General features: G+C 38.4%; 3 pseudogenes; 1 reads left to right on the forward strand and 2 right to left on the reverse strand.

Moving 5' to 3' along the window:
* Window positions 1-613: 613 nt before the first annotated feature.
* Window positions 614-6,604, reverse strand: LOC131771207 (uncharacterized; annotated as a pseudogene).
* A 2,142-nt stretch (window positions 6,605-8,746) lies between these two features.
* LOC131784747 (gamma-aminobutyric acid receptor subunit beta-like) lies at window positions 8,747-15,204 on the forward strand (annotated as a pseudogene).
* On the reverse strand, window positions 14,234-23,889 carry LOC131772187 (monocarboxylate transporter 12-like; annotated as a pseudogene).

A 23,889-nucleotide genomic window follows, 5' to 3' on the forward strand; every position in this document is an offset into this window, starting at 1 on the left:
AAGGGGGAAAACGAGATAATTTAATTAGTTTTATGAACTGAGTTGATAATGTTAATTCAGTAAGCCACCGCAGAGAGCTTCTAGAAATCCTCTTCGGTGGCGAATTTACATTATTAACTCAGTTGATAACGTCAAATCAACATCATAGGTTTCATCAATAAGTAAGAGATCGGTTTAGGAGGAGCTGAAATAATTGGCAGATTTATGCAATGGAAACATTCTTCGTGAAGCTTTTCTTTCCGCTCCGGCAATCAACTCCATTAAAAGACGTGTCTATTCTGAACATACACGGAAAACAGAGAATTTAAGAAACAGTCAAAGATTTGTCAAATTATCGTCATAGCGCTCAGTCAAAATTTTCAGAACACTCATTACTATGCATATCGTGTCTTTCATTATTAATTTGTACTCGTATGAAATCTTAGATGCCGCATATGAACATTTTAAAATAGCGTGCTGAACACGTCGTACAGAACGAAAATCATTTTGTACATCCATCTCTTCACCATGTATATTTCTCGTTAGAAAATACACTTGTTCCTTTAGGTATTGCTTACAAACTATATTCCGTCTTAGTACCACTTTAGATAATAATAATTTTAACTTCAAGTTCCTATTCTTCTGAGATTTCCTTAGATCCTTTTAGAAACTCGGTGGCGCGGGCCTCCATACAGGCGCGATAGCCCTCCCGATGATACGCTGAAAATTGGGCAGGCGTGAAGAACTGATTGACTGTAGAATGATACGGGAATTTACCACAAAGAGAACTTGATAAACATTTCAAAATAGAGCAATGACAGCATTCAAAGAGGCAAAACGTCAGGCGCTCCACCTCTTCTGGTTCCAAATCAGGTCCAGTCCCCCATAGGCCAGACTCGATATCGGTTTTAAAGTGATCATTCAACTCGTCCCAGCTCTTTCGCCCTCCCGGGAGGCCATCATTTGGGTGACGTGGAAGAATATAAAGCACTTTTCCGTCACCAACTTTCTGTTCTTCCCCATCTTCGTTCAAATCGTAATACTCCACTTTAAATTGATAACTCCTCCGTCTCTTTCCCATTGGCTTATCGATTACCTTTGCTCTGATGTCTTCGATTACATCTCTTCCATCCATTCCTAAGAATGAACATCGTAGTTTTTGTCGAGCCTGTTCCAGGGAAATGAGCAGATCTCTTGCTACTCCCGAATCCTTTTCTACAATTCCCCCATCGACCACCAGGATCTTCTTTAACCTCCGTTTCAGTAAAGATAAAAGGGCCAGGTTTTCAATATGGCCTCCGTCACTCAGGTAAAGAATTGAAGGGGGAGTGGGACCGACATTGTCTACCCTCAAAAGTTCCCGGATGACCCTGACATGATACACGTTGACGATACACCACCTACAGAAAAAGAAGTGTACAACTTAAGTGTTGGCTTCTCATAGATTGTCATGTTTGATAAGCATTGTACCGTAATACATAATTGTAACTTACAATGTGAAGCGTTTTATGGGCGACTCAAAAAATATTTTCAAGATTTTTCGCTTATTCTAGTCGATTAACATTCCTTTATGTCACCATGCGAACAGTTTGCCTCTAAGCTCAAGTTCCACACATCATAGACAATTTCTCTCCCCCTATTCGTTAGTATTCCGAGCCTGGATGATCTCGAAAAGCTTGAAATAACTCAGGTTTTTTTTTTTTTTTTGGTCAGGTTAACAATACCTTACAAAATGTTCCCAGCATCTGGGATTTTCAGCGCCCGTGGGCATGACGGCAATCAACGTCGACACGCAGAAGAACACGAGAAAGAAGATGACGGCTCTCTCGTTCCAGACCTCACTTCCGCCCAGGATTGGTATCAAAGGTAGCAACAATATGGGAAGTGCCAGAACAAGATGAGTGAGAACAGCGAGAAACTGGGAACAATTGGAAGGAAAGAGAATGCTGGTCAATCATTTGCTGCTTAAGGATCGTTCTTCCAAAGTCAATTAAAATTGTAAGGCTTGTTTAAAAATATATCTTTTTCTAAGGGTAAAACCCTCTTTACCCGACAGTCTCTAAATCATTACAGATCCTTTTTTCTTAATTTGTTGAGGGGAAGAAATCGCTGGATGTTCACCTTCTTCCTTGACCTTGATCATTAATGTCCAACGACCGCTTCATTTACTTATTTGTTTCACTGACTTACTATGGATATCACGTTTAGTGAATTATGTTTACCAGTATAAACTGTAACATACCCTTGAAAAGCATCCCCGACATCTGGATTCAGTTTTAATAGCTGCCCCCATCCCTATTCCAAGCATAATCTGTAAGTTCTGTAATTGTTGAAGGGTGTACTCCCCCATTCGATACGACACTACAGCTGCTGAAGTTGCCATGGCATCTACTAACTTAATATCTGCAGGATGGAGCCTGCTTTCGAACTGTTTTGCTCCCCGTGTATTGTCAATTCTTTCAATTCTGGAGGGCGCCATAGTAAATAGCTCGTACGAAGATCCTCTAGTGGAGAAACAAAACATAATTTCCATAAGACGTGGACCGTTTTCTTGGAGGGAGAGTTCAGGAAAAAGAGAATCAGTTTTATCGAATTCTGAGAAGTGAATACCGGCCAGCACTTCTCAGGACAGGTCCTCTACAAGTCGCTTTTAGTGTCTACTGCATAAAACTAGCTTGAATTCTTGCGACTGATCACAGCGACAATATTGTTCCGCGAAGACAATGATTTCACGGTTAAGATTATGCAAGATCATACAAGACCACACCCGATCTTGAGTTCAGGCCGCGTTTGAAACCTGAGGAAATGTTAAAGTGGTAACTTTCATCCTAACATTCAAAGCATCAAGGAATCAGTGAGCCTAAGTCAAATCCTTTTTCAAGTGAAAATTTTGACATTTAGTCACTAACACTCCTGTTTTAATCTTTCATGTATTATTTATTAAGATAAATTGGTTGAATTCTTGTTACCTATGTGAAGAGGGAACTCTCCATTCATGGACAGTCGTATTGCAGATGTATTCAGGTGAAATGCCAGCCAGATCGTCAAGGGTCAAAGGTCGATTCAATCTCTCAGGAAGTGAACAGCACGTAAACAAAGGAATGAAGTCTTGACACGTGAATCCGGAACAAAACGTGGACGAAGTAGTCTCGGGAGAGTAAAACGCTCTCTGGAGTCGCCACCTTGAAAAGGACGAGTATCATTTCAATAATTGACTTAAGATGACCTCTCTTTTAAAGGATACTTGTACGAACGCACAAAAAAGAGAAGAACAAGAAGAGAGCTAGTCTAGATGGTCAACAGTTTTGAAATCAAAAGAAAGTCGATGCAATAAAGTAGTGAACCAAAATGGTGTATCACTCTGAAATAGGCTGAAGAAGCGGTGAAATCTCTTCAAATTGTCTAGCATGTTCTAGTTTAACACTTTTTTAGTCTATGACGTATTTTTACAACAAGAAATACATAAAAATATTTGAGCCCTTGTGGTCTTCTCTTGCATGGGATGATATAAACGAAAGATACCTTATGAACGAAAATGACATTTTGGTTGGTACATTGCTCTTGTTTTACTATTTTTCCATGGCGTTTCATCGTATCTCAGAGGTTTTACTTTTGAATTGACGAAAGAAGTGTGGTGTTTCTTCATATATTTGGATATAAATACCTTTACTTAGCTATTAAATAATCTTTATTTTATTGATTAGCACACACTTGACCGCAGTCACGTGATTTTCCTTATATATCATTGCTTATAAATAAGTTCATGGCATTCTAATAAAGTAGTTGTGTAGAGCACTTGGTCTGATTCACGGGTTACTCTATAGTGGTATATCAAACTCTAATACACAACAAAATTCATCCTTAAATTATCAGTTTCACCACAAGTATCATTATTATCATCATCATCGTTATTGCCATCGTCATCATCATCGTCTTTGTTGTTATTGTCATTGTCACAGTCATTGTCAACGTCATTTCATCGTCACTATCGTCGTTAACGTTACTATAATTACTATCGTCAATACCTGTTGTAAGCATGGAGAGCACTTCTTTGAAACACACCCAGTAAAGGATGGATCCAGATTAATACTCCAGAGATCCATACTAGGATATAAAATGTAACTTCGTCGTATTTTACAGAAAGGACTTCTGTTTTATAGACTCTCCACTTAACAGCGTATGCATAACAATAGACAGCCACTGCTAAAGAAGCTTTGTTTCTGAGCGGTGGTATACCAAGCCATAAAAAAATGCTCAGAACTAAAATCATAGCATTCAGCCAATAGGGAGTCACAACCACAAACTCTTCTATGAACCACGGGAAAAAAACCATCGCAAACACGAACCCTGAGAAGTTTGACAGGAAGCTGGCAAACGGTTTTAAAGATGGACCCACCACTTTTTTGATGACAAGGAAGAAAAGAAACAAAAAAAAAGGAGAGCAAACGTAATGATCGTAGAATACATTTCAGGGCCGAATTTGGGGACGCATTCGACTGTTTCTGTCATATTGAAAAGCACGGAGGCTGCGGGATTTTCCACAAGTTCAGCTTTGGTGAAATTGTGTCTTTCTTCATCGGGGCAGGTAAAAGGAATTCTCATCAAAGAACCGAAGAAGTAATCAATGATTAAAGCAACAGGAAAAGCAAAACCAGACCAGTTGGAGACTGGAAGAATGATTACCACTAATATGAGAAGAAAGAAAAGTGTAAAGGTATCTAAGATCCCCTGCAGAGGTTTCTGCCAATCACAAATAATTCCGACTCTTCTGCGCATGTTTGCGAAGAATTCCCGATGCCATTTTGGATCGTCTCTCTGCTCATTCCGGTATTTCCAGTCCAGATAAGCTGTGCCTGTGTAACCACCCCCTGAAGTACAGCTGAGGAAGTCTGGAATAGTCTCTTTTTGAAGTAGTCTGCGCAGCACACCGGAGCATAGTGCCGCTGACCGAATACCACCACCTGAGAACGCCACACCAGAGGTAGTCATTCTACAATGGCTCTATCTGCGTATGACACATACTGGAACGAAAAGATACAATTAATTTATGAACGTATTTTTTTAAGAGTTTTTTAATCCCTTAAATCCTTTTACGGCGAAAACAGGTTTTGTTTAATGACAACGGAGAAACTTTAAACACTCCATAAATCTTCAAACCAGGTATCGCTTCACCATACGTGCAATATCTCCTCTAATGGGAGGAAAATAAAATAATTGGCTACGGGAAATTAATCAGTCTTAACGAACTGAAGCAAGGATATTTTAACTCTATAATTACGCTGAAAGGTTGTAAAAGTATTTGGAGAAAGATGTCTAGATTGTACAGTAACGTGCTCAATAATCACTACTTTAATTTTTCGTAACTTCTTTTCGCTTCCTTTCAACAAAGCTATCATTGTCTCTAATCAAGTAAGTCCAAGTCTCGCTCATACTAAACTTCACTGAATAATATTACATTATTAAACCAAATTTTTGAAATAATTTGGAGGATTGGCAGAACAGAAAATTAGTAGGAGGAGGACACTCGTGATTTACAGTAAGAGTTCAACATCGCTCCTTCAATAATCTAAAAGAAAATATGTGGATAATAAAATGTTTCATTGCTGCTAAAGGGTGATGAACATGAATGAGAGGTTTCATGTCAAATTTAGAGTAGAATCTATAAATATGCGCAGGGTTTGCCTGAAATTAGTTACTGCTCATTTGCACAGTTTTATCAAAGTTGGAAACGTTTCTGTTTGATATGGAAAGTCTGTCAGATGTGTTCCTAAACGGTACCAGCACTTAACACCAGGGTACCAGTGATCCCTTAAAACTCACAACATAAATGTATCTTTCTACTAGTAAATACCTCGTTACATGGGGACTTTTATTTTCTTCCTTGTGGGATTTTTATCAATCCATAAGAGCAGACTGAGCTCTCTGTCAATCAAAAGGATCTGATCTGCGAAGGATTCTCAACTTGATTTTCAATTGTTGACTGAGGAAGTCACACCGGTAAGATTACGTCCACATCTGCGTATGACTCAAATCAGAACAAAAGGTATAAAACAATTATCAACTTCTTTTTGACATCTTTCGAATCGTCTGGTCCCTCTTTAGCTTAAACAGGGTTTGGTCAACGACAACTGAATAAAGGGGGCAAGTTTCCAAAGTTGTAACTCTGCCGCTGCGTCGGTGGAGGGTAGAACAGGACAACTTGGTCTCATCAGCTGAGTTGATAATGTAAATTTGCCGCCGTAAAGAGTTCATAAGGCTCACGTTTCGAGTGAAAGTCCTTCGTCGGAGTCCGCCTTTGTTAGACCTTCGTCATTCGCGCGCTCCGACGAAGGGCTAACGCCCGAAACGTCAGCTTTAGAATATTTTTATGGTGGAAAACTCTCGCACGTTATCAACTCACTTGATGAAACCAAATTATCTTGTAGTAACACATGAGCAGCCACAATTTCTTATCTTCCTCATCCTTTTTCTTTTCAAGAGTTACTCTGGTCCACATGCCACAGTTCCCCACAGCGGTGAAAATAAAACAATTTTTCAAGAGAAAATAATGGATCATACCCCACTGAATCAAAGATATTTAAGCGAACTTGCTATAAATTTTGTGATCCTGTAGAACGAGGCAGGCTATAAAATTTATGAAAAGAACGATATGCACATTATCACATAGCGCGTTCGACTATTTGAATCAAGTGAAGTGAAATTAAATTTTCTCCTATTTCAAAATCGAACCGGCTAAATATGAATTTTTTATAGAATTAGGTAGTTTATACTTTTTAACCAAAACACTTAAAGCACCGTAGGGATTCATAGACACGCCAGATAGAAATGAGTGCACTTATGACCAACAATAACAACTTTATATCCATGTATGATTATTTCAAAGCGTATTAAAAGTAAAAAAAAGTTCAGGTAGTCATGGTAAAGAAAAGCTTTCGTGTCAAGGTTAGGGTAGTATATGTAAATATTGACGGGTTTTGTGTCAAATATAACGCAACTGACTGGTAAAACTGCCTCGATCTTGACAACATTTTCTGTTTGATATGCCTTGAAGCAACGTCAAAAAACCAAACACCAGAAATACTTCACCGATTTACTATGTATCTGAAGATACCCTTTCAAACAGAACAAAACATCGATTTATCAACAGACTTAACACAGTTAGAGCTCCTAATTATCAAAATGTTGTGTAAAAAAAATGGATACTCAAACTCCCAAAAATTCATAGTAGAAAAGTGTGCGACTATCTGTAAATACCTGGTTGCCTTTGAACATTTTTTTGTCGTTCTTGTGTGATTTTGGGATAAATTAGGCAGACAAAGCCTCATTCCTTAGATAAGAATGAGCTTTTGAATCAATCATAAGGTCTTATTTGAATAAGATTCGCAACCCGTGACCTGTTAGCCACCCGCTAAAAACATTAGCCTGTAAGCCGATCAAAAAAGTTAAAAAAATCCTCTGAACAGATTGTACTCCATAAATTCCAACAAATCTCATGGCCTGAGAATTTAAGGAAGAAGTTAGCTTAAAATTAAATCTGTTTATTTAAATATGTATATATTAAATATGTTTGTCTCCCTCAATTTAATGGAGACAAACATGTCATTCTTTAGAATCGAAAAGAACGATCTTGAAAGTGCAGTAGATTTATTGAAAAGTTGACAAATTTCTCGTGAACTAATTAATCACTGATGAACTAATCTCGATGGAGAGCAACGGTCAAAAGGATCCATTGAATCAGTAGGGCATTCTTGCGCTCACAACAAATTTTGAAACAGTCTCTTATTAACAGCAAAAAACTAAAGAGAAAGAAAATGAAAGGAATTGTAAAGAAACGAGAAGAAAAAAAGCAAGAGGTTTATCTATTAGCAGGAAACAAACAAAATTCAATACTGAAACTCCCCAACTTCTTCATATTTATCCACACAATCTTAACATAACACCGCGTTCCCAGCCTGAGCCCTAGGCTGAGAAATTGGGTTGTAATAATCTTGAAAATAAGTCAATTTATTAGAAAAGTTCCCACACCTGGTCTCAATCTGAAGTTGAAAGCTTTTTAGACTCGGAAATGACCGATTAAAGCAATTAATCGTAGCGCCATGAAATTCATTTCTTTTTCTTTATTATTCCTTTCAAAAAACGCGCAACGGAGTTGCGAATTTCCTTTTTTACTGACGGATATCCCGGATGTAAACCTCCTCAGAGTTTTCTTTCGTGGCTACGATTGACGAGAAATCTCTCCAACTGTGATATTATTAGAATCGAGAGGAGACTAACAAAAATTCATGGATTAATTACATTCAAGCGCTGAGACATTCTACAATCACTTGGGCAAATTGCTTTCGATAACAGCAGGCTGACCCTATTTCAGCTGCTAATGCAGGTTGAACAATTTAATAAAAACTTGTTATTTTCATTTTCATTTCAGTTTCAATCTAGTTATATTTTTACCTAAAAAAACAACTTTAACTGTTGTTATCAAGCAAGAAATTGAGGTTGAACGGTGTTTGTCCATCCAGTTCTCTGGTAAAAACGGAAAGACGGAAAGTTTCTGATACTAAAACGGTGACTGTAATTAATGACTCTCATAAAACTCGTACAATTTATCCATAAGAACGCTTTATTGCTTTACAGCTCCGCCCGTGAAAAATCCCTAGCAACAATTACAATTGTTAAGCTGATCTTTTATGCAAAGTATATAGCAGCACGATCGCTAATGAATGAAAAACAAACAAAAAGAAACTCGCATGAACTTCAAACAACACAGAAGGTTCGAGAGCATAACCGAAGGTTTGAAAAAGCTGCGTTTCTGTAAAAGTTGTACTTTGGCATCTTTGCAAGAATGTTTTCATCGATTCTTTTTGTCGGCCTGACCCTAGCTGAGGAGTTCCTAATTTCACACGCAGTTTATAACGCAGACAGGTAAGTTTTATTTAAGTGTCAATGAATGAAATTTAGCTCTCTGTAGGTTGTAGTTGTCTCATCCTCGAGTCTTGTTCTGAATGAGTTTGGGCAAAAAAAAGTTGGTCGAGCTATTATCAAAATCACTTGAAGTAGTTCTAAACGATATTTGGTTTTAAATTAGTGACGAGGAGTCTTTTTGAAAGCTAGATGTGTAAGTTCTTCTGTGACCATTGCAAATTGAGAACGTTCACTGCTCTAAAACTCAAACCGTAGTTTAACTTTTACCAAAACTTGACACGAAAATCCACGTTGAGGAGTTATTTTATTTCAAAATCTCAAGTTTTTCCTATTGTGTACTTAAAAAAGAAGTTGAATACAAGATATTCAAAATGTTTATCAACTTTACGATCATATTTCTCTCCAAAACCTTCATCTATTATCATCTGCAGCTGAGGGTCAGTCTCAAATTATTTATGCTAATCAAAGGAGCCGCTAAAACATTTATTATCTCAGGATAAAATTATTGGGCTGCGTGATAATTCGTGTGGTTTTGCTCCTGTAGCTCTAATGCGGCTAAATTGTGGACCATCTTTAAAGCATTTAATATCTAACAACACAAGTATCTATTTTGTATGATGTAAACTTTTCTGGCTTGCGTTTTCATGCTCTTCTATCCCCTATCTTCAACTGAAATTGAGAAAAACAGATAAAACCAGAGCAGGTGATTAAGACAATAGCGCTTAATTGTTAGTCTTGCTGGTCGCTTGAGATCTCGTTCAATGATAAAAACCCCTGTTTAATGGTGAAATACACAGCCCACAGAATAAAGAGAACGTCAGTGATAAATCAAATACACTACTTTTCGTGAATTATCTTGCCAAAACCGAATAATTTCATTTCAGCAATAACACTCGCACGACATTGGTTTTGAAAACGTTGTTTGAGGGATACGACAAACGGCTGCGACCCAATTTTGGAGGTAAAAGGTTATGTAGTTATACTGAGAAACCCTATTAAGAAAATAAAATAAAATAGGCCCGCGTAATGATTTTGTAAAAGTTCACGTTTTGCTGTGCATGTTTCGTCCTGTTATAGGCTGGGAAAGATTTGAATCAAATTTTAAACTCTAAGCAAGAAACTTAGGACATTTTCATTTGCGTAGTTGTTTTTTCAGGTCAGGCTCAGATTCAAACTAGTTCACAGATTTTCTCAAATTACGTTTTAATGAATTATCACAAAATGGAATTAATATCTACATAAATCACTTTATCTTTATTCAAGATAAAATATGTCTTTAACCGCATCCTTTTTAAAACATACCACCTAAAACAGCAATTAGCTCGGAACGTGAATGAATTCACATTATTGTGCTTCATAATGCAACCAGCTGCTTGCAGTTTTCATGATTATGAATCAGCGAAGCCAAGAAAAATAGTTGATAGATGAGGTTAAAATTTAAAAGGTTTCAATGACGTGTTCGCAGTATCCATTAACTCTTTGATCGCTAAGAGTGGTAGGCATCCATTTTCTCCCAACAATTTCATCGCTGAATCAAAATCGAGGTTATAAGAATAAAGAAAATGATTAAGAAGGAAAAAAGTTCTTGGTTTTGAAACATCTTGTCTCCTTTTCAGTATCACAGGAAATTAATTTGGAACAATGTGGAGATTAAGCACACTGATTTTAGGGTGTAAATAAAATACGATGATTATCACAACTCCTAACACTTCTTTCGAAGGTCCTCCATGCAAAGTCAACATTTCTATGCATGTTTTTGTCAATGGTGCCAATCAAAGAGATTGATATGGTAAGTTCTATGTGGCGAACGTGGCTTGGTTTACAAAAAAAGCTCATAACTCTTTTTCTCTCCCAGCAGACTGATGAGAGTCACCGGAGAATACTGGACTTTTGTATTCAACGGTCAAAATATCTCTATCGAAACCCTGCGTACGACTATTGTTTATTCAAATAAGTCACGGAGGATTCCAAATAATTAAAAAGGCGGATCGGTCATTACTTATCGCCAGGGGGCCGGGAGGGTCTGGGGGTGGGAGGTTGAAGGACTCTCGGTGTGATCACATGATTTTTAGTGAGGTACGGAAGGGGGAATCAGTCGTCGCTAACAAAGTATAAAAGGGGGGGGAGGGGAGCGATAGATAACTGCCAATGAGCGGGGAGCATTAGAATAGTACAGAGCCTTAGGAAGAACAGATAACCTTTATTGTGACACAACCAATAATCCCCCCCGTCCCACTTTGGCGATAAATAATGAAGGTTCCTGGATAGATCAGAGATATCAGTTTTTGTCGCATGCAAAGCCTGGCTTTAGTTGAACTTGTGAATATTCTAATATTCAGGAGGAAGGGGGCACAAATTGGAACCAAAAAAACTCAAGAACAGGGTTTATCTTGAGAGGAACTGTATTCGTTCGACTAGGGAATATTTCACCTCATAAAAACCTCTCACAGGGGAGGGGTGGAGAGTGTTTACCTATCGGATGAATATGAAGTAAAGTTATACAAACTTGTCGTTTAACTTTAGTTGCCTCGCATTAATAGATTCTGAAATGTTTCATGTATAGATCATGTGGCTGTTTGTTATTTTTATATGAACGAAGGAGGCGACATTCGTGATGTTTTTTCGTCAGCATTGGTTCGACCCTCGTTTGGCTTATGGCCCCACCCTTGGAATGCCTAAAATGAAGCTGAGTGGGAACATTGTGGACCAGGTTTGGATTCCAGACACGTATTTTGTCAACGATTTGACCCAAAAAACATCCTGCGGAGATTTTATGTTCGAACTCTCACAAGAAGGTGTCATCACGCATAGTTGCAGGTTAGTTTAAGTTATCTTATTCTTTGCACCTTTTTAATACCTAAATTGGCTCCCTAGTTCGGGTACAGCCAGTTTGTGGAGTTAAAAGTTCGGATGTCCTTAAGTCCTCTACAGACCAAAATAGTATGGTTCATATAGAACAACACCCCTATGTTGATATTTAAGCTGTTTGACTGTTATATATTACAGGATTACGAAAAGCATTTTACCTCAATAAAAAACACAGTAGAGTCGAACGTATATGTAGGGCTTATTCTCACGTTTTCTATACTTTTGATTTTCTTTAGACTGAAACTAAGTCTATACTGTCCGATGAATTTACGAAAATTTCCAATGGATGAACAAGTCTGTGAAATGATCTTTGAAAGTTGTGAGTATGGACTTGAGAGATAACCAAAACTGCATGCAGCTATGTGACTCACTATCAGAAAGATTGTCGAGTGGCGTAGCCAATCACATTGCAGCTTTTGCAATAAACCGCTACTTGGGTACTTCATACGAAAGGGTAATATTAATACTAGTTCCAGTCACCCTCAATGTTTTGAAGGCGGGAGTAATATTTGATGGCGTAGTCTGATCGTCCAGGTAAGAGTAGTCTTGAGGAGGACTGCTGTCGGTAAAAGTGGCTGACGTTTCAAAACCCTGTGCAGAAGTCATCATCAGAATCGAGTAAAGTTTTAATTGCCAGCTTTTCACTTTGGGTACTTTGGAGGGAAAAAGATGATTTAGGTTAAGAGAGATGAAACTAGGAGGTAAGTCTCTATAATATTTCTTGTGATTTCAGATTCTTACTCCACAGAAGATATAATCTTATCTTGGCTAACTGGTGGTAAAGATTCGATCGGTGTGTCAGGGGAACTACAGATTCCTCAATACACTCTAAAGAAAATAGAAATCTCCATGAAAAGTCATGAGTATAGCACAGGTAAAATGCAACAGCTGGATGGCTGGGATTGTGCTGTTTTTCAATCCATTGCATGGGTAAACAGAGGGGATGTGGGAAGAATTTATGACGGAGATCTGAATATTTTATCACATTTTCACACATGCGCAAACCTATGGAATTCCTTCACGAAAGCAAAACCCAAGAAAATGAGTCGAGCAACCCTTAAGGTTAATCATCCTAAGACAGTGATTCTAGGGGGGGTAAGAGAAGGAGCCGAATTAAATTTTATGATGATTCTTCATTGTATGCATTGTGAGAAGCTGAAAATAAAAAAAAAATAACATAAAGACTGAAATTTGTTTATGATCAACACTTCGATTTTTTCAAAACCGTTTTTTTTTCCAGGTAATTTTTCGACCTTGTTAGCTAGATTCCACCTTCAGAGACAAATTGGCTATTACATTCTTCAACAATTCATCCCCACAGTACTTATTGTAGCTCTGAGCTGGGTTGGTTTCTGGATCGATGAACGTTCGGTTCCGGCACGGGTATCGCTCGGAATCACAACAGTCCTCTCCATAACTACGCTAATGTTCGGTATTCAGTCGAGCCTGCCGAGAGTTGGTTACGTGAAAGCAATCGATGTGTTCATCTTGGGCAGTTTCCTTTTTGTGTTCGCTGCTTTATTGGAGTTTGCAGTGATCTGCTCATTTGCGAATGCATCTTCGTCGAAAAGAGAGAGAAGGCCAAAGGAAAAACAGGTTGCATCATATGAGAAACCATCTGTGATTTTTGAGGAAATGAATGACGTGGAAAAAAATTATCAAGAAAGTGGCACGTTTCGACAAGTTTTTGACACCAAAAGAGACGGGATTACGGTGAGTACAGGTCAGAAAAAAATAGGATAAATCAAATCAAGTTGTAATATATAGTTCTCAGTTCACACAATCTACTTCTCAAGTCCTGGCATTTTGAGTAATAACAGAAAAAATCTTTACTTGCGTGCAAATTAATTCATTTATCTACGCGAAGGCTCAGCAAAAAAACTTTAAGCATGTAACAAAAAGCTATTTTTTTATGGCGGATGCGGGGGGGGGGGGGCTATTCTAGAACAGCGCGCAAATATTTTTTTAATATTCAGACCTGATTTTCATCTGCGGTCTCTTTCTTTTATAGGAAAAACATGATCGCGACGAAAAATTCGAACTACTCAACGAGCTTCATCCCAACATTGGCAATGTCCTACAACCCCGTGGTTTTCAATTAAGAGGCGAACAGGCAATGCAAGGTTTTCACACAATCCAGTCTTTTTCCTAAACTAAAGCCGTGTAAGATCGATAGACACTGCAGGAAACTCCTTTCCTTTGGCATATGCGCCTGTATCTTTCAATTTACTTCACCATTTACTTTTTCATGCCGTTTTTGAGGTTTGGCTATACTGTATATTAATCAACTCAACCAAAAACCTGTTGTTTGTTTTCTCCGTGATATTTGGACCATATCGGGTTGAACCAATACAAATGATACTTTATCATCAGTATTCATCGGAGTGTACTTAGATACCCCGCTGACCAAGCGGATAGCCCGCGGTAGGCACAAATTAATCTTAATACTCCTGTCAGCCGGTCCAGTTTATACCGCAGGCTCATTGTTTTTACAACCCTCACTTTTATCGTCAACTTTTCTTCGAATCAAGATTGAAACAAAGGTAACCAAGATGGCTGATAGGCAAGTCGTGCCTCCGAGGATATAAAAAGCAATTGCATAGCTCTGCAGTCCATCATAAATTTATCCCAGCAATCAGTGGTCCAAGTGTGCGAGGGTACAGACAACAACAAGAAGGACATTCCTAAGCCGTACGACACTTTGTCCGGACCAAGAATGTCCGCATACGATCACAGGATTGAGGATCAGATAAGCTCCGGCAAATAATCCAAATATGAACGCATTTATAGCTAAAATGGGGTAAGATTCAGTGAATGGTACCATAAAGTTGCTGAATCCCATGACTAGGAAAACGCTAACTGAACGATGTACACGCGATTGAAACGTCGGATATCCGATAAGCGCCCGACGATAACACGACCGAATGCCGATCCAACTGTCACGAACGTTAGAAGAAGAGAGGCTCGTGTCTTGTCGATTCCGATGTCTTCGGCAAGGCGCACCTTTGAAAAGGTAAATAAAGATTGAATTTAAGTAACTCCTGTAAAATTCTCAAGTAGTTCATAATTGGTGTGAAGATACGAAGGACGAAGAGTGGTTTTCTTAAATGGGAGCGATTGCAATTCAACGAACTGCAAGTCGAACTCCGCTTATAAAAATTTATGTTGTGTAACAAAACCAAATGGTTATAACTACAGACAAATCAAATAAGGTTTAAAATCTCACCAAGTGTACAAAGGGGACCATGTATCCAAGCATGAAGATTGAAACAACCACGATCCACATTAAGAATGCTTTGTTTTTAAAATTCCCCAGTCAAAAAGACGCCTCTTCTTAACAAACGTAGTTATGACATCATTCTGATGAGGCAAAACTCTACGCTTCGGGCGATAGACAAGTGAAAAGACTGAGAGGAGAAGATACGCGCCTGCAAGCACGCGAAAACATATTTGCCAATCCAATGTTAAATAAGCATCTGTTGCATGCTGGGACTCAATACACTTCCGCCGATAGCACCACCAAGGGCTATGAGTCCATTAGCGAATGCAAGCCTCGCTTTGAAGTACCTAGTGAGTATCAACAGGTCGGCGAGGTAGACCAAAGAGGCGCCCAGGCCCAAAGGAAGCTGTAGGTGAGGTACAACAATGGGAGACTCGTGACAAAGGAGGAGATAAACAAACCGATGGAGCATGCCAGGCAACCCAGTAAGGCAACTACCCAGCATCCAAAGCGCTCGCTAAGAACGGTGCCGAGCGGGAAGAAGCGGTAGTAAGTGGAAACAGCTAAGGCGCGCACCCAGGCTATAAAGAAAAAAACTTGGTTGAATTCGTGGATTCATAGATTTGTAGTGAGAAGGATGTTTTAATCGATTTTTTTATCCAAATATCTACGAGAAGCTTCTCAGAAAATTACAATATCTTTAGATATCTATAATCAAGCATGTCAACTGATTTTCATTGAGAGAATCGTAAAAGACAAAAGAAAACTGAGGAAGCTTAACGAAATGAATTGTAATCGTTAAATTGTGAGGTGTTTCAGTTCTAGAGTTCAAACTCCTATGAGCACGTAATTGTCCGTCATCAAATAGTGCAAAGTACATTACCAGTTTCTACTCTTGATTTGTCGAATTCTTCAATTAAAGCCGCATATATCACTCAGAGCTTGTTATCAATCCCCCGACGAAGACGCCATCAAGGCTGCTGTAGCACATACTACCCAGGCCCAGCCTCTGTCATAGTGAGCCTCATCATCAGAATGAGGCGTTGTGACAGCCTCTTCATCAGAATGAGCTCATTGCACTCAGGGGCTCTCGATTCTCCCTTACATCCTTCTGTTTTAGTCCCTACATCAAGGACAAAATTGATGTTCATTTTTACGCTGGTTTTTCTCAGTGTTGTTGTCAGAACTTTGAACATCCCTTGGATCTCCCCCTCTGAAGCCTCAGCAGGACTTTCACACCCAATTCAGTCTCGTTAGCCTCACAACTGATTGTCCTGCTCTGTTCCATCTACCAAAACACGATTGTAGATTAGTATTATTTCTTGTCTTGTCTTTTTCGGATTTACTAGTGTTTGTCAAGGTGTGCAAATGTGGTGCAAATTTGAGGCTCTAAATTTGAACTAAATTTGCGCTAGCTGTAAACTGAAGATAAACTCAAGCATTTGTTCCTGACAAAATTACATGCAAATGTGTAGATATGACATTTGCTTAACAGTTTACCTTACATTTGCTGCCAAGGTAAACTTGAGCTTAAACATATTTTTTAAGCATTTGCTTTCTGCGCAAAGTGACATATTTACTATTGATGCAACTACACGTAAACATGGTGCAAAACAGTTTGTTTGCGACATTTTTCTACCCACTCATTTTTTTACCATGGAAATAAGTACCTTTGCACTTAATGTACTCTAATTTGCTAATTGCGCAAAGCTGTTCATTTGCTATAAATTTGCATTGACGTCAAACAAAAAAAAACCCTATTGAGTGGCCATTTGCCAATTCCCTGAGGGTAGCCGATTGTCTGGGTTCATCCACCTAAGGGCTGATTGCATGAGTCACGTTGGCCAACCCATACAATGCCATCTTAGCACAAAACAGTCAACTGATGTAATCCACTCCTTATTAAACAAACTACTAGAACAAACAAAAGTGACAGGCCTCTGACTACCACAGATATAAAATTTTATTGTTTTCAGTTACCACATATTGATACCACGGAAACTTATTATTATTTTAGCTGTTATCACACAAAACTGACAAATTGTTTTGATTTGTCCGCAACAAATTGTCTACAATATAAACGTGTTTTATGTAGATCATATTACAATTAAAGTGCCGTCTATCGCTTTTGTAAAGTGAACTGAAACAAAACAAGAGTCAATGGTTTATACCAATGCAAGAAGAGAATATCGTTTTGACCAAATCAGGGGCGTTCCGTACTTTCTCAGTAATTTTATAAAAGCTCGCTGAAGAATATATATGTAAAATTAGTTAAGGCGCCAAGACACCTGCAAAACCATTCCAAAGCAACTTGCCAATTGAAAGGTTGTAAAGGGGAAGTACATGCAATGAGCAACGCTTGACGAGAACACAACCCGTGCTAATTTTTTTCAAAAGATTCCAAATGAAAAGGGATGAGGAAGTTTTCGATAATGGCAAGAATGGAAAGAAATTTGAATATTTTCAAATAGGACAGAGAATATTTAAAATCATACACGTACTTGCACAATTGTTTTGAAAATCGTATTGAAGCAACTGAATATTGTTTTAAGAATTTTGAAGTGTTTAATGCGAAATAGAACGTTTACCCGAAATAAACACAACACATCCATAATACATGTAGGAACGTGATTTCTATCCAATCGGTTTAACTTATAGCCAGAGGTGTCGAGTTACTGACCGAAACAAATAAACTGATGTCGGAATAAGACCACCGGCAAACATTTTGTCTGAAATTAAGCGCTGCAAGACTGAATGATGTTTAAATTGTAGAGCACGACAGCCTAAGGGAAAAGGATTGTTAATTGAACACGATTTCAATTTGACAGAAAAGAGGTAGCCTCTATAAAATGATAATAATTTCATTTTGAGGTCGTTTCACATTTTCTCCATATGCATAAACAAAAAGAATAATTTTTTCCACGTTTTAAAAAAAAGAGTGTTCGAATGTGTTAACTAACCTCTTTGCCAAACACTTGCACGAAAAGTCCGAAAATTCCTGAATCTCGCTTTCTTTCCCTCGGAGTGAGAAAGCAAAGCACAGCTTAGAGCTACAACCTGGTTACAAATTGAACTTGGATCCCTGCAGAGGCTTTCTTCTTTTAGGGCGTCGCTTATGCTAATTAATTTGTTGTTAAGTTGCCTTTAGGGGGTTGTGATTGTTACAAGCATTTGTTTATTATTCCGGCCTCTTGACGCACCTGAAGGCGGAGCCAAAAAATCTGCTGGCGAATGTGAAAGCCTAGAGGGTCCTAGAAAGCTAACCGCAACGGAAAAACGCTTTATTTCTTTGACTGATTCATTCATGCACCTAGTTATGTGCCCTAAATCTATTGCATGACGCCTGGTTTGGTTTTTTGGCATGTTAAGCTCCTCTTACATGTTCATTAACTCTTCATTAGGCGTGCATTTTTGTTTTAAGAGAACCTTTAGCATTTTTCAGATTAAACCTTTTTCTTAATAGTATATGGGAAAAAAACGGACCTTCCAGTCTTCCAGCACTACGTTTCTAAACCGAACAACGTCGTTTCATCCCCACGTGAGAGGCCAAGTTGTTGACCACCGAAATGAAACTACATAGAACTTAGCATAAAATTTTCAATGTTTTCTGTCTTCTTCCGTTTTCTTTCTTTCAAATTTTTCCCGTATCCAAGACATCCATGTTCCTTCTTGAATTTATTCTTGCCTCTTTTCAATGCCATTACCTTAAACGATTACCTTACTAACGATTGCATACGATTCCACCTCGATCGTGGCAAGCAAGACACATGACGTAGTGGCCAATAGCAGGGGATGACATGAAAAAAAAACCCACGAAAAAAGGACTTGTACTTAAAATAATGGTTTGGGCATGAAATACGTCGCAAGCTTCAGGTGAAATCCGTTTTATTGATGGAAATTTAAGTACCTAATTCACCGAGTCACTTTTTTATACCATTGCTTAAATACCGTAAAAGAATAGGAAAAGTAACGAAATAATAGCTCAGCATGGATAAGAAACAAACATACACAAAACTAACAACTGCCCCTTTAAGAAAAGATGCCGGTTTGAAATGATTCTTTGACGGACGCACAAAGTTTCGCCCCCAATCAAGTCACACACGGTCGCAATTTCACCGACGGCTTTTACGTCTGACTGTAAGTAAACTGACTTTGATACCTATCCTATCATTAACCATCATGAGATAACACCGCTAGTATTTCGATTTTGTGAGTGTTTTCTCTCCGTAAAAATCACCTCTGCGTATGACGGTTTTCGAGTAAGAGTAAAACTTTTATGGTGCCAAAGTTTTTAATTTCCGGAACCCTTCTTATAAACTCCCATGGGACTTTGAAATATAAAGACACGACCCACGAGATATTGAGTTTCTATTGAAGGGTAATGTAAACTCATACTGATACAGTTTCTTGAGATATTAGCATTGTTGTTCGCCGATGTCTACACAGAAATTAAAATTCATATTTCAACAAGAAAGGCATAGACTTCATCTCCGGCCTTTTATTTGACTAGAGGATCTGATTTAAAAATTTAATTCTGGTATTTGGCATGTTTTTTATAAGCCGTGGCCTGGAGCTGATGAAAATAGTTGGGGATTCTTTTTCTTAAACACACTCACAGCACGGAATTGACTTTAGTTCAGAACATTTATTAAATTTTTGGTCGTGAATGAGCAGGGAAAGTATCAGAACAATCCAAATGAAATTGTTGGTTTGGTGCAGAAAAAAGATGAGACGTTTGACGACGGTATCATTCTTTCCCTATGTTTCATTTTTTCCTGTTTGACGTCAGAAACGAAGTGGAATCGTTGTAAATGATACCTTGTATAAAATTGGCAAAACAATTTACCATCACGTGATGAGCCGCGTTTAACGTCCTTAAGTTGGCTCTTGATGCCGTATTGTTGCCCAGCTGAAGAAGAGAAGTGTGTGATAAACAGAAAGATTAAAACAATCGATAAGCTATCCACAAGATTGTACTCTATGTCTAATGTGAAAGAAACAGAGGCTTTTTGGGCGAGGAAAACTTTTTTAGCTTCCGAACAAAAGAAAGATCTCTAATAAGTCCATACGACCGATGCCAATAACAATCGTTTTGACCGTGACCTCATCAACGTAAAATTAACCCTCTACACCTTACATCAGTATGCGTATTCTCTATACTGTTTTGCTGTACATTCTCTAAGGCGCTGTCAAGGAGAACTGTTTAACGACCAAGAGTCTGTTGGTGATCATTTCTTCTATTTTCGTGACATTAATGTTTAGTTCACGAGCAACAATGAAAAGGAGCATTTAGATGGGGGGGCTTTTTTTGGAATCACTTCTTATGGGGTTGAATGTTTAACCCAGACAAGGCATGTCACGTCTTGACGACGACATATGTCTTCAGTAGACGTTAAATAGTTCCTTTATTCTCAAGTTATGAATAAAAACACTCCATAGTATTGTTGAAATGATTATTTCCTATCATTTTGTCTCTGAGAATTTGCAGTTAAACACCTCATTGATATTTTATTTTTGCTCATCTCTTTAATGCTTAACAAACGAATTGGCATTATGCAGAGAAATTACACAATGATCTCTCATAGGAGTGAATGAAGTTAGTAAATACGCATCTCTGGAGGGAATACAAAATAAAAATGGAAACTGAACGAAGACAAGACTGAGTTTCTGATCCCTGGTACATCCCAGTAAATTATTGTAATATTACTACTTTATTGATGGAGTTGCACTGGTTACCTATTAAGGTTAAGAATTCAATTTAAGATTGTATTAAGTGTTTTCAAGATTGTTAAGGGGTTTGCAACGTATTACTTTAAGTTCTCTAATTACACGCAAGCCCGAGTCAAGATATAATTTAAAGGCATTCTAGGGATAAGACCTTACTCAGTGATCCTAGTTTTAAGTCTAAGGCAACACTTGGTGACCGAGCATTTATGTTTGCGGCACCTAAGCTATGGAATAATGTACCAAGGAAATATACGAGAATCTAGTTCTATTAATAGTTTTAAATCAAAAGCTTAAGACGTTTCTTGTGTTAGAAAGCATTTTATAATTGATAAAGGTTTTATAGTTATTGATTAATTGATAAAGTTTAAATAGAAAATTTCAAGTAATAATTAAGTATTAGGTATATCGTTATATATGATGATTTATTTATTAGGAATCGTATTAAATGGTTATTTGCTATTCCAATTATCATTATTATTGTTATTTTATTTTATCTTTAGTGTATTGTAATTATTATGATACGGGGCATTTGAAGATATATACATAGAATTGGCGCCTTAGAAGGAAATAAATTATTATTATGATATTATCCTGAATGTTACCTGCTTATGGTGTAATGCTAGGTCATTTTCTTGAAGGAGGTCATAAACAGCATCAAAATGCTCTTCATAGTTTCATATTTTAAGTCAAATAAAGTGCAATTTCTGTTTTACAGACATCTTTCATTGCTTTGCGGGATTAAAAGGAGTGAAGGTGAAGATTTTTTTTTATCGTCTCACATGGCTTTTTAAATGCAACACTTATTAGTCGGTTGGAGGGCGCGTGTAGATCTTAATGATTGAAACATATCACGACGTCTTCATAAATATTAATGCACGTCGCGATAGCATATCTTTGTCGCTTTACAAATGTGTTTTGAGCATGGGATTTGACATAACCACGGACCATGAAAGATAGAGCCACAAAAATGTTCTTTCAATAAGAGATTTGATACGGTTGAAGAAAACGGAGCAGATTCCAGATTTCCTTTCATTATGATAAATAATGATCACCTGAACACGGTTTCTTTGGGGAAAGACGTCGTTCGGTAGTGTTACTAGTTTTGTCAGCGGTCAGTTTATAACCGCAGGCTCATTGTTTTTACAACCCTCACTTTTATCGTCAACTTTTCTTCGAATCAAGATTGAAACCAAAGGTGCCAAGATGGCTGATAGACAAGTCGTGCCTCCGAGGATGTAAAAAAGCAATTTGATAGCTCTGCAGTCAATCATAAATTATTTCCGGCAATCAGTGGGCCAAGGGTGCGAGGGTACAGGCAACAACAAGAAGGACAGTCCTAAGCGGTACGGACACTTTGTCCGGGACCCAAGAATGTCGCATTACGCTCACGAGGATTGAGGATCAGTATAAGCTCCGGCAAATAATCAAAAGATGAAAGCATGTATAGCCAAAAAATGGGGTAAGATTCAGTAACTGGTACCACCAAAGTTGCTCAATCCTATGACTAGGAAACGCTAACTGAACGATGTACACGCGATTGAAACGTTTGGATATCCGATAAGCGCCCGACGATGACACGACCGAAAGCCGATCCAACTGTCACGACCGTTAGAAGAAGAGAGGCTGGTGATTGTCGATTCCAATGTCCTCGGCAAGGCGCACCTCTAAAAAGGAAAGTGCAGATTGAAAGGTAAATAACTCCTGGAAAAATGTCAAAGTCGTTCATAAGCGGTGGGAAGATACAAAGGACGAGGGTGGTTTTCTTTAAAGAGGAGCGATTGCAATTGACGACGCCGGGCAAGTCGGACTCCGCTTATACAAATTTATGTTTGATAACAAAACCAAATGGTTATAACAGGCAGACAAATACAAAATAAGGTGTACAAATCTCACCAAGTGTACAAAGCGGGAACCTGTATCCACGCATGAAGATGGAAACAACCACGATCCACATTAAGCATGTCTTTGTTTTTTCAATTCCCCAGTCAAAAGACGCCTCTTCTTAACACACGTAGTTATGACATCATTCTGATGAGGCAAAACTCTACGCTTCGGGCGATAGACAAGTGAAAAGACTGAGAGGAGAAGATACGCGCCTGCAAGCACGCGAAACATATTTGCCAATCCAATGTAAATAAGCATCTGTTGCATGCTGGGACTCAATACACTTCCGCCGATAGCACCACCAAGGGCTATGAGTCCATTAGCAAATGCAAGCCTCGCTTTGAAGTACTTAGTGAGTATTAATAGGTTGGCGAAGTAGACCAAAGAGGCGCCCAGGCCCCAAAGGAAGCTGTAGGTGAGGTACAACAATGGGAGACTCGTGACAAAGGAGGAGATAAACAAACCGATGGAGCAGGCCAGGCAACCCAGTAAGGCAACTACCCAGCATCCAAAGCGCTCGCTAAGAACGGTGCCGAGCGGGAAGAAGCCGTAGTAAGTGGAAACAGCTAAGGCGCTCACCCAGGCTATAAGGAAAAAAAAAGAATGATTGAATTCGTGGATTCATAGATTTGTAGTGAGAAGGATGTTTCAATCGATTTTTTTTCCAAATATCTACGAGAAGCTTCTCAGAAAATTACAATATCTTTAGATATCTATGATCAAGCATGTCAACTGATTTTCATTGAGAGAATCGTAAAAGACAAAAGAAAACTGAGGACGCTTAAAAGTGAATTGTAATCGTTAAATTGTGAGGTGTTTCAGTTCTAGAGTTCAAACTCCTATGAGCACGTAATTGTCCGTCATCAAATAGTGCAAAGTACATTACCAGTTTCTACTCTTGATTTGTCGAATTCTTCAATTAAAGCCGCATATATCACTCCAGAGCTTGTTATCAATCCCCCGACGAAGAACTCCATCAAGGCAGCTGTAGCACATACTACCCAGGCCCAGCCTCTGTCATAGTGAGCCTCATCGTCAGAATGAGGCGTTGTGGCAGCCTCTTCATCGGAATGAGGCTCATCGCACTCAGGGGCTCTCGATTCTCCCTTACATCCTTCTGTTTTAGTCCTAGCATCAAGACAAAATTGATGTTCGTTTTCAAGATATTTCTCAGTGTTGTCGTTAGAACTTTGAGCATCCCTTGGTTTTCTTCCCTCTGAAGCCTCAGCAAGGACTTTCACACCCAATTCAGTCTCGTTAGCCTCACAACTGATTTTCTTGTTCTGTTCCAT

This window comes from Pocillopora verrucosa, chromosome 6 (assembly GCF_036669915.1).
Source record: "Pocillopora verrucosa isolate sample1 chromosome 6, ASM3666991v2, whole genome shotgun sequence".
Lineage (NCBI taxonomy): Eukaryota > Metazoa > Cnidaria > Anthozoa > Scleractinia > Pocilloporidae > Pocillopora > Pocillopora verrucosa.